This window comes from Chenopodium album, chromosome 2, assembly GCF_948465745.1.
Source record: "Chenopodium album chromosome 2, dcCheAlbu1.1, whole genome shotgun sequence".
Classification (NCBI taxonomy): Eukaryota; Viridiplantae; Streptophyta; class Magnoliopsida; order Caryophyllales; family Amaranthaceae; genus Chenopodium; species Chenopodium album.
Genome location: NC_137835.1, coordinates 58,260,392 through 58,272,497, shown reverse-complemented (window position 1 = coordinate 58,272,497; position 12,106 = coordinate 58,260,392).

Here is a 12,106-nt window from a genome sequence, read left to right as displayed (position 1 = left end):
TAATTTGGTCCAAACCCTCAGTTATTTGTACCTTTCACGCCTTGGTTAAAGGACGGAACCTCGTGTTAAGTATGGACTCCTTGGAGTACTTAGGGGAATTATTATGGAAGAATAAGGACGCTAGAAATTAGGTTAAAGAGGAAGAAGAGAATGATTTTTTGTGTAAGGTGAGAGAGAATGATTATTGGTGCCCCGAACTGCAGAAAGGGTGGTCCTATTTAAAGGGAAAATGAGCAGAGGGAACACGCGGAACACTAAAAAGATAAAAACCCTAAAAAATAATACCGTGTCACGGCAAAGAGCACCGCGACACGGTGACAGGCACCGTCAGACGGGGGAAGATTCTGTGACACGGGGAAAAACTGAGTGACGCGGGAAATAATTAGGTTACGGGAAGTGGAAACACGTTTAGGGATTACGCGGAAAAAACACAGAGCAATCCCGTGTCACGGGAAGAAATACCATGACACAGCATTGTCCAACGTGGCACAGTGCAGTATGTCGTGTCACGGTGTAAAAAGTACGCGGAAATTACACGGAATATTCCCGTGTCACGGAGTGGACACCGTGACACGGGAAATTGCACCGTGACACGGTGTAAAATCCCTTGACACGGTGCAAAATCTTGGACACGGGAGAAAATTTTGCAGAATTATAAAAATGGGCACCGTGTTACGGGAATAAGCCCCGTGACACGTCAGCATTTGCCGCGTCGCGGCATTTTAGCTGTTGCGTGGTAATTTCAGTTTTTTTCCCGTTTTTAAAATAATCATAACTTTTGATCCGTAACTCGGAATAAGGCACATAATATATCATTGGAAATATTATCAAGTTTAATTTCCAACCCAATTAGAATCAAGTCAAAATAATTTGTAGATTTTAATATATGGCCGTTTTAGTGGAAGGGTGTAGGTTTTAGGCCGAGTTTAGTGTTTTGCTAATATCTTTTCGTTATGGCTCGAAATTGGGCTTATGATATATGGTTGGAAAGCTTATTTAAAGGCCTATCCAAAAAAATAATAATTGGATCAAAATTATATAGCTATAAAATCAGTTTCTCTCGGTTTTGCGATGTGGACACGAAAAGTGAAAAATAGGTTATGGTTTAGGGAAATGAGCTAGCAATTGGATTGGTTCATGAAATATATTGGATAGAACATGGATTTAAGCTCTCCAAAGATTAAATACTCAACCCAACCAATAATGGCGGTGAAAGGTGTTCATCAACGGGTTTGGTTTTGGGGAGACATTTTTAGGTGTCTACACTAACGTATGTATTTTGTTATTAGAAAGAGATACGAGACATTCAAGTAAGTGATTTAATTGTTTGCATTGATATTATGATATAGAAATCATGTCTAGATTGTTATTATGGTTCCTAGTATCACGTTAGGATGTTTGATGTTTTGAATGACAATAATGATTCCTAGTATTATGTTTAGGGAAAAAGGTTATAATATCAAATATGCTTATTATGATTCCTACGATACTTCCTATATTCTTTCCTAATATTCATGTTAGTATTATGTTAGGGCTATATATTTGATCTTTGATGTTTAGTGACATGCTAGGGTTTGTTATTAATCTTGTTAGTATTATGCCTAGGATCTTGGTATTAATATTATGCTTTAACATGATTATAATAATTATGATTATTATTATGATGATGATTATTGTTGTGTCGAATTATATTGTTTCACGTAATTTGTTAATTTACGAATTATTCCATGTTATTTATTAATTGACGGATGACTTATATATAATTTGTTAATATCATGTTGCTTGATATATATTTATTGTTACTACTTGATCACACATTTTATGCATGTTTAAAGAGAATTTGTACTTGTAATCATGCTTAATAAGATAATTCATAATCTTGTTTATGGTTAATTTGATTATAATTCAAGTGATCGCCAATTATAATTTTATTTGTGCATTAATATTCAACCAACATAGATTAAACAGGTTTAGGGTAAACCTATTTACTGCATGTTAGTCAGAAAGTGCACATGAATACAATCAGAATAAAGTAAAGGCCAATTATTAGGACAGGTTCAATCTCTTTTAGGTTGGATTTGTACCTTCATCCCCGAACTACCAGTCATGGTTCCAGACCTATTGGAGTTCATGATCTCCTGGATCGTTAAGGGGTGTAACCTTCACCTCGCTCGTGAACAGTTTCCAAGTTCCTAAAACTTGTTGGCGACTCTTTTGCTCTAGCTTCCTTCCCTTTGGACGCCACCATGCTTTAATGTATGATCACAGTGGGGTTCAAGTTTGGGTTAATGCTTGAAATATTCCGTACAGTTTTTTGGCGACTTCGCTGGGGAGGATTTCTATTTTAATTCCTGAAATTTATTTCGGCAATGATTTAGAATGAGAGCATGAGACTCGAAAAGTTCTAAGTATTTCATGTACGTAATTTTGATTAATATTATTATCATATGCATAAAAAAGGATCTCATTGGAAAGACCATCCGTAATGAGTTAAAAACATAGGATTTTTACACGTAGGAAATTTGAGGAATATCATTCACAACTAGGATCGAAATAATGTTGCGTGAAACAGGAAAATTTTATCGAGCATAGAAAGCTGCTGAGGCATGTAGGAACTAGCGTCTGAAAACAGAGTCTAGCGTCGAGGATTTGACTCTGGCGCCAGGAGACATACCTGTCGCCAGGCTCCAGAGCCAAATCGCGGCGCCAACCTTTGTTCGCTGGCGCCAAGTTCTTCTAATACCGCGCCAGAAATATGCGTTCTAATTTCTACCAGCTTTTAGCACTCTTTGCTCGATCCTAGTTCCTGATTGACTTTTTCTCACTTTTCTGAAACCCATATGTGTTCTACATATGGACATAACCCTCTGGGAATTCATGCTCCATCTACCTGATTAAACGCTCTGTGTAACAAAGGGTACATCCGAGAATGTTGAATTCACCAAACCATGGAAGCGAGTTTTTAACTCGCAGTGTCCCATCCACTCGCGCGAACCCTTCAAAAGGTAAGGCTTCAGCGCGGTGCATCCAGAAAATTAACCATGGACCCTCTTTGACTAACCCATATCCCGAACTTTAGAGAAATAGAGCCATGGTTAGGTTGCGAACTCATTGCATCATATTGTGCCTACTTGACTAATTGTGCATTATTTGTTGTGCATACTCTATGTGTTTTTCTTAACCGTTTGTTTGACTTGTGTTAAGATTAAATAAAATGATTAATGACTAAAAGAACTTTGCCTAATTAATTAATTAATTAATTAATTTGAGTAATTAAAGTCTAATGATTTAATCAGATTTGACTTAGTACGACTTTAGGCATACCCTGTAGAGTAATAATACTGAAAGCAGTCCCAGATCAACGTTCCAGCAATGGCGCCGTGATTTGGACTGCAGCGCCACACTATGGAGTGCAGCGCCTGGCGAAAGCTCCGTCGTCTGGAGTTACGCTACATAGTGCGGCGCCAGTCCTGTTGTTTTGGCGACAGTTCGGTATGTAGCTCGAGTCATCACTTTGTGTCTAATTAAACAGTTTGTTAATTAATTCGATTTCTTTATTAATAACAATACCTCGTTAAGTCCTTAATTGAGTCTAGGCACTAAGTTCCATGGTCTTACACAAGAGTCAAAGCATGTCACTTGCATTCACCATATAAAGCACCCACCAATATGTATATACACCATGACCATGTCTTAGGTTCATGCATGAGTCGGTTTTTTCCGTCATTTGAGTTTGGGGTACATTCTAATCCTAAATTCTTTTATGTTTCCCCATCTACATAATTCTCCATATCACAATATTCATTCTTCCAACCTCCTTCCATCTTCCATGTCGAATAGAGATTAAGTCAAATAAATAGTAAAAAAGAGAAAACTTACTCCTAACTTCCTTTTCCTCAGTATTTGATCAAGGAGAGAAGAGCACTTAATCAAGACAACACTTTTGATAAAGCATCACTTTTCATAAAAGGGTTGTAGTAATGGCCAGTGAAAAAGAAATTTTCTTAAGTAATACTAGTGAAAGCTCATCAAGTCTAGAAGAGGATGTTCAGGAATTACGAATTACCGCTGTCATGCTTATGGGTGCAATAGAAAGATTAAGAGATTGGATAATGGTTATCGAACAGCGTTCTCATTATCAACCCCATAGAGGCCATGATCACACTACCGAAGGACACTTCATCCTCAAATATCGCGTTCAAGACCTCATTAATTCAAGTCCCCTCCATGTTCCTCCAAGCAACAAGAAGGCCAAGATTAGTAACGATAACAACAGTGGCTGGAAAGGAAAGAAGAACGACTATCCTTCTTCTTCTGAAAACACCTACTCTAGTAACAGTGTTGGTACTTTCGACCTTAATGAAATTTTAGCCATGGATAATCGAGGATTTAGAATGCAACTAAGAAAGGATTTTACCCCTATTCCAATTAGCTACGATGCTGCTTTCGATTAACTCCATGCAAAGGGACTCATTACTCCTATTGGACCCATTCAAGATCCCCCACCGGAGAAGATATTGCCTAGTTGGAACCCAAATGTACGCTGCAAGTACCATCAAGGTAGGGGTCATACTACTGAGAGCTGTTGGAAGCTAAAGGAAGCAATCCAATATTTGATCGACAATAACGGGCTTCCAATACCTCCAGTTGATAAGACGATAAGCCAAGGCACAAGAGGCAAGCTTCAACGACAAGATTTCATGATATTTTTTGTATTTATTTATTTACCCTTTCCCCAATAAGTCTGGCATGGATACCTTTTTACTCTCCTTAGATTTATTTTGTAGGATTTATTATTCTTTTCCTGTAATAAAATGAGCAATTATTTTCTTGCATATGATCATTTCATTACATTGCAAAAAAATAAATAAATAAATAAATATATATATATATATATATATTGTCGAATTGAATTAAGCACAAGGTATACCAATGATTTGAGGCACCCCTTGTAGCCACGTCATATGACCTTTAACCCTTCAAATATGCAATCCTTTTTTAATAAACCCCTTTGAGCCTCGTCTAACGATCGACCCATCATTTTTTAACCCATATATACCTAGCTTTGGGATAGGACAGTGTGCAACTTATGCAATTTCAAAAAGCTAGAGTGACTTAAAAAGATTAAAATAGCAAAAAATAAGCAAAATAAATAAATAAAAGTTAAACGAAGGGCAAGTGTTCCAATGTCTTTGATATGAAAATATCTTTGATAAGAACATGTCTTGGATTGCCTTTCTTATCGAGTGCTCGGTACCGTGCCTGAGAAACATAAATGCCAATTGAGTGATAGACCGCACGATCGGGATTGCCCACACTTATAAAAATAAAAAAAAATGCAAAAGCAAAAAAAAAAAAAAAAGGAAAGAGATCAAAGAGTGAGAAACCTCAAGCATGAAAATAAAAATATTCAAAAGCCAAGTTGCACACCTTGGGGGCTTATCTAGGGTCTTGAGCCTTTGATCCCCTTCTTCTTCAAACTTTATCCTAACCACGTTACAACCCTTAAAAAGACTTTTTTGAGGTATACACACACTTGTGGGACGTTCGCCTAGAGCTACGTTCGACCAGATTCCTAACGGATACGTAGGTAACCTCACATCGAGGTGCAACCGTAATAAACATGCATCCAAATTTACATTCATAATTGATCATATCAAGAGATATCCAATGCTCATCCCTATTCACTTAGAGCTAGACTTGGGGGCTTGATCCTTACATTATTAGCCTACCCAGCCTAAGAGTCACCATTATTTGACTCTTTTCAATATATCTTTCCACACACTTAGCCTTTGCGGCCTAACTTTAGTGTCACTTTCACACATTGCACAGATACATGACCAAATATACTTCCCTTAGGAACCCTTTATCATGAAATCTTATCACAACGCTGAAGCATACCTTGTCATATCAACATCAATCATCATTGCATCACAAAGTATGAAGTACTTAGCCTCCGCGCCTAAGTTACCTAAATACTTTCATTATCGAGTCAACTAGGATAGTCTAAGATGTTACAATCCTTGTACTGTGAGAGACAACGTAAACGGATTAAGCTCATTCAATATGCACCTTCAAAAACTTATTCCTTTTTGTGTCTTTCTTTTTTGGGAAAAGTCAGTACCCTCTACAAAATAATGACGGAAATTTTTTGCTTTTTTTGTGCACACATGAGTCATGTTGTGTCATATAATCTTGAGTTTAGTCTAACACATGTGTTAAACACTTTGAGTCGAATCCTAAGTCACACGTGTCAATTCACCTTGGGTTAACCTCAAGTCAGTTAGTCACATTGAGTCAACCTCAAGTCAATCGAATCACCTTAGGTCAACCCTAAGAAAAACATCAAGCCTTAGGTCAACCCTAAGAAAAACGCTAGCAAAGTCTTTTGGCAATCTTTTGATTTTTACAGGATACAACTATTCAGCAAAGCTCCTATTCGCAGCTAACCAAACGATCGCAACAAACATTCATATCATCAAATCTCTTTTGTTCAGAGACGCGTGGACATATCATCAAAGCTCTTTTATTCAAAGACGCGTGGACATATCATAAAAGCTCTTTTGTTTAGAGACGCGTGGACATATCATCAAAGCTCTTTTGCTCAGAGACGCGTGGGCATATCATCAAAGCTCTTTTGTTCAGAGACGTGTGGACATATCATTAAAGCTCTTTTGCTCAGAGACGCGTGGGCATATCATCAAAGCTCTTTGTTCAGAGACGCGTGCACATATTAAAAGGAAGCTCTTTGTTCAGAGGCGCGTGGACATATCAAAAAAGCTCCATTGTTCAGAGACGAGTGAACATCAAAACAGCAGGATGGCATTCCCTAGCTTGCAGAAGGTTGTCACAATAACAGCAATATAATGCAACAACAACAACAAATTAGTTACCCTAGAGACGTGTTCTCGACGGTGCAAGATACGCGTTTCTTAACTCTCATATCTGTTTTAACTAACACTAGTTTTGCAGGTATCGGCGTTACAAGAATGATTTAGGATCGCAGAACGTTTTGAATCATTCTCCGTCCCTATCGATACTTTGACTTTTGCTTTTGAAACTTGCGTTTCTCCAAACTCAGTCAAAGTGGGGGCTCCTGTAGACACCCATTTGTGTCTCCCCAAAACCAAACCTAGTAATGAATACCTTTCATGTAATTTTATTATCAAACGAAGCAAAAGTGTGAAAAGTCTAGTGATGAGGATGTTTTTATTAAAATATTTCTTCTTTCTTTTTTTGAAAATATTTCTTTTCTTACCTTATTTTTGAAAAACGTGCATTCCAGTTTAGTTTGGTCCATGATAAGGGTCCAAAAATAGTGTAGTTGGATAGGGCTTGAAAAGATCTTTCCAACGATAAATTATAGGTCCAATTCCAATGACTAATGAGGAAGTTATGGCCAAAATACTAAATTGGGTCCGGTTTGGTTTTTATATGCGGCCCAATGATCTAGAGGAGGACCTATTATTAATTATCATTACTTAAGCTATTAGGATTGATTATAGTCTTCTAGAATACTCTAAAAGGTTCTCTTAAATCTTAATTGAGTTAGGATTGATAAATATGTTTTAAAGAGTTTGAAATTGAATAAAACTGCTCCTTTTAAGAATCCTTGTTTTGTACGAAGTGGAATATATTCAGATTTTATTTTTGTGCCTCATAATATTTATCCAAATATTATATGGTTGGATAGATCTTGAAATTATCTTTCCAATGATATATTATAATATTACATCCGAGGTATAACGAAAAAGATATGAATGAGATATGAAACTCTATCCAAAACTGACATCCTTCCACTATTTCGGCCATATCTTTTTATCTACAAACTATTTTATTATGATTCTAATTGGGTTGGAAAGTAGACTTCAAGACATTTCTAATGACATATTATATAACTTATTTGGACTTATGGATCAAAAGATATGATAAAAACAAAATCCGCAAAAACTGTTTTGCAGCGACGGACGCCAAGCCTAGCGTCTGGCGCCACGCGCGTGTTTGACGCTACAATCGTGTTTTATTCTTTTCGAAACTCTATTTTTTTTTATCACATCCAGCTGATTCTCTGTAAAAAGCCTCCTAAAACCTCCGTTTTCAATCATAAAATATAATCAATTCTTCTCACCAACTCTCATCAAGAATTTCTTAATTCTCTCTCCCTCTTTTCTAAGCCTAGCCCTTTTACAAACACAATTCCTCATACATTAGCACTAGACATACCTAGCTTAGTTCGAAGTTGCCTTCGCCCTAGACGTGAAAGGTTTTAATTTCTGAGGGTTTTGTCACAAATTTCTATTTCAATTATTTGATTTAATTGTTTGTTTATATTTTCCTTGAAGTTATTAACGTGTGTACTTTGTTATTAGAAAGAGATACGAGGCATCCAAGTAAGTGCTTTAATTGTTTATTTGCATTGATATTATGATATAGAAATCATGTCTAGGTTGTTATTATGATTCCTAGTATCATGTTAGCATGGTTGATATTTTGAATGACAACAATGATTCCTAGTATTATGTTTAGGGAAAAGGTTATAATATCTGTAGACACCTAAAAATGTCTCCCCAAAACCAAACCCGATGATGAACAACCTTTCACCGCCATTATTGGTCGGATTGAGTATTTAATCTTGGAGTGCTTAAATCCATATTTCCATTTCATAAACCAACCCAACTTCTAGCCCAAATCACAAAACCATAACTTATTTTCCTCTTTTCGTGCCTTTAAACCCAAAATAATTCATTTCGTGTCCTTTAAAATCATTCATTTCGTGTCCTTTATATAAAAACGTTTATTCCAGTTTATTTTGGTCCATAATCTGGGTCCAATGATTAAATAATTGGATGGGGCTTGAAAATAGCTTTCCAACGATATATTATAAGCCCAAATCCGATTATAACGAATAAATTATGACCAAAATATTAAACTGAGCACAAACCGAACCTAAGCCCACCTTACCTACGACCCAATGATCACGTGGAGGGTCCAAATTATTTAATCCCATTCCTAAACCAATTAGGATTAATTAGAAGCTTCTATAAGTTTCTAAAAGATCCTAATTATCCTTTTTGAAAAGATAAGATTAAAGAGTTTGAAATTGAATAAAACTCCTTTTTTTTAAAGTCCTATTTCTATCCGAATTGAAAGACAATCAAAGATAGACAGATATTATTTTCGTGCCTCATAGTTTGTATCCAAATTTTATATGGTTGAATAGACCTTGAAATTATCTTTCCAATGATATATTATAATATCAACTCCGAGCTATAACGAAAAAGATATGAATAAAATGTCAAACTCTATCCAAAACTGACACCGTCTCACTATTTCGGCCATATCTTTTATTCTATAAAATACTTTAATCTGATTTTAATTGGGTTAGAAATTAGACTTCAAGAGCTTTCTAGCGATATCTTATTTATCTTATTCCGATTTCTGGATCAAAAGATATGATAAAAAAAAACCGCAAAAAAAACTATTGTCTATCGCAAGAGTTTTAATCCGATTCGAACTCGATCTTTTCTTGATTCTTCGACCCTCTTTTTCCCTGTAAATAGAGGTCATATCACCCCTTTTTCAATCATCAACAAGATTGATCATAAAATCATTCTCTTCTCCCTCTTTAGTCTAATTTAGCTTTCTTATTCTCTCAAAATACTTCCCCTAAGCACTACAAGGAGCATACAATACCCAAAGTTCTATACTTAAACCAAGGCGTGAAAGGTATAATTAACTGAGTGTTTGGACCAAATCAAATCTACCTTTACTTAATTTAATTTTCATTTGATTTATATTTTTTATTGAAGTTACTAACAGTTTATTCATGATGTAGCAATTAAAGGAAACGCGAAAAGTGAGTAATTAATCACTTAATTACTCTTATTTTTATTCTTATTGCTAGAATCATGATTAGGTTTATAATCTATATTTGATTTGACTAACACTATTATTGTTAAATTGCTTCCAATATTAATGTTTGTTTTATTATATTTATTGATCACCATATTGCATGTTTAAAGGGAATATGTAATTGAAAATCACGCCTAATAAGATAATTTGGACAACCGGTTTAGGTTCCTTTTTAATCTTGTTATTTAATCAAGTGATCACAATATTTTAGAATTATGTGGTGCATTAATATTCAACCAATTTAGCATAATAATAGTTTGGAGCAAATTGAATCTTTGTTTGCATGCCTTTGAGATCGCAAGAATCACTTTTCACTATAAGAATCGAGTAAAGGCCAATACGGGCGAATGTGACTCCATGACTCACTTCGTACCATCATCCCCGATCCTCCTTGTGTGGTTCCGAACCATATGGAGTTAGTAATCTAATGGATTATGAATGGGGTGTAACCTTCACGGATCAATCGTTGTTGCCTATCGTTGTCTCTTTATCGTGGTTGCCTTTTATGATCCGTGAACGGTTTACAAGTTCCTTAAAAACTTGTTGGCGGCTCCCCACTTTGCTTTGTCCCTAATCGTAATGTCAATTCCCACTTCCTATGAGTGCCAAGCATATTCACCACATGCTTTTAACGTAGGCGCACTTCGAGCGACGCCTACAATATCAAATATGCTTATTATGATTCCTGCGATGCTTCCTATATTCTTTCCTAATATTCATGTTAGTATCATGTTAGGGTTATATATTTGATCTTTGATGTTTAGTGACATGATAGGGTTTGTTATTAATCTTGTTAGTATCATGCCTAGGATCTTGCTATTAATATTATGCTATAACATGATTATGATAACTATATTTATTATTATGATGATGATTATTGTTGTGTCAAATTATATTGTTTCAGGTAATTTGTTAATTTACGAATTATTTCATGTTATTTGTTAATTGACGGACAACTTATATATAATTTGTTAATATTATGTTGCTTGATATATATTTATTGTTACTGCTTGATTACACCTTTTATGCATGTTTAAAGAGAATTTGTACTTGTAATCATGCTTAATAAGATAATTCATAATCTTGTTTAGGGTTAATTTTATTATTTTTTTAAGTGATCGCCAATAATAGTTTTATTTGTGCATTAATATTCAACCAACATAGATTAAACAGGTTTAGGGTAATCTTATTGATTGCATGTTAGTCAGAAAGCGCACATGAATACGAGAAGAATAAAGTAGAGGCCTATTATTAGGGCAGGTTCAATCTCATTTAGGTTGGATTTGTACCTTCATCCCCGAACTACCAGTCATGGTTCCAGACCTATTGGAGTTAACGATCTCCTGTATCGTTAAGGGGTGTAGCCTTCACCTCGTGAACGGTTTACAAATTCCTAAAACTTGTTGGCGACTCTTTTGCTCTAGCTTCCTTCCCTTTGGACGCCACCATTCTTTAGTGTATGATCACAGTGGGGTTCAAGTTTGGGGTAATGCTTGAAATATTCCATACAGTTTTTTGGCAACTTCGCTGGGGAGGATTTTTTTTTAATTCCTAAAATTTATTTCGGCAATGATTTAGAATGAGTGGATGAGGCTCCAAAAGTTCTAAGTATTTCATGTGCGTATTTAGATTAACATTATAGTCATATGCATAAAAAAGGATCTCATTGGAAAGACCATCCGCAATGAGTTAAAAACATAGGATTTTTACTCGTAGGAAATTTGAGGAATATCTTTCACAACTAGGATCGAAATAATGCTGCGCAAAACTGGAAAATTTTATCGAGCACAGAAAATTGCTGAGGCATGTAGGAACTAGCGTCAGAAAACAGAGTCTAGCGCCGAGGATTTGACTCTGGTGCCAGGCGACACTCCTGTTCGTACCTATCATAACTATCACAACTAATAATATTCTGTTCTGCTCAAGCCAAAATACACAACAGTCCGTACCTCTCTATCTTCTCTACAATAATAAACAATGTTCTTGATTTTCTGGGCAAGTATTCTGAAGTTCTGTCGGTTTTGTGAGTGCACGTAAACTATGGCGTCGTGCTTATCCTGGAGGGCTACCTCTTCTTGTCTATTGCACCGGGAGGTAGTGCGGAATTGTCTTTTAGGTCAATGGTTCGCCACGACACAGCTATTCTCAGTTTTGGTTCACGCATCAAGAGATGAGTAGTTTATGTTTTATTGCT